We start from the raw sequence: 602 nt of genomic DNA, 5'->3' as shown, positions 1-602 counted from the left end.
AGATTATGGGGCCAAAGAGGAAAGTGATCAATGATGTAGGGCATTTCTTGAGGGTTCCAGAGAATTTAATGATTTCAGGTTAGCTTCATTTGATTATCATATTACTTTCTGCTTTTTCATTGTGAAAAGTGACAAGTTTTATTCAGACCTAAAAGTTGGAGAGCCAGGGATTATAACTGTTTCTTTTTCTTCTGGCAGATATATTAGTTAAATGAATGTATCATACAGTATTTCTAATGGCAGGATAAACATGCATTCCAGAATTTTGTTCTTTAAAGAACTTACTCAATGCTAATGTGTGTTGGTCTGTCTTTTAAAGGATGCAGGTATATTTAAGTATTTTCAAGAAGAGGGGGAAAAGTATGTTGTATAAGATTGGGTGTCAACTAAAGCGTTAACAATTTGTGTAAAGTGTTATACCTTTTATACTTTAAAAATTAAAAATAAAATGTATTCCTATAATTTTAAAAAATGTTTTAAAACTAAACAACTATAAAACAAGCTATTCATCTCTTAAGCTTAAATAAATAGATCCATAGTAACTCACTTGTATATAATTAACAAATGATAATTATATTAGTAATCCTATAAGATTAGATGTA

General features: G+C 28.6%; 1 pseudogene; it reads left to right on the top strand.

Annotated features, from left to right (window-relative positions):
• The window catches only part of LOC101571163, a 1,926-nt pseudogene extending 1,715 nt beyond the window's left edge, over positions 1-211 (top strand).
• The last annotated feature ends 391 nt before the right edge of the window (positions 212-602 follow it).

The sequence above is a fragment of the Octodon degus genome, unplaced genomic scaffold (genome assembly GCF_000260255.1).
Source record: "Octodon degus isolate 3935 unplaced genomic scaffold, OctDeg1.0 scaffold00193, whole genome shotgun sequence".
Taxonomy (NCBI): domain Eukaryota; kingdom Metazoa; phylum Chordata; class Mammalia; order Rodentia; family Octodontidae; genus Octodon; species Octodon degus.
Note: the sequence above shows the minus strand (reverse complement) of the source record. Positions and strands in the feature narration are given on the sequence as shown.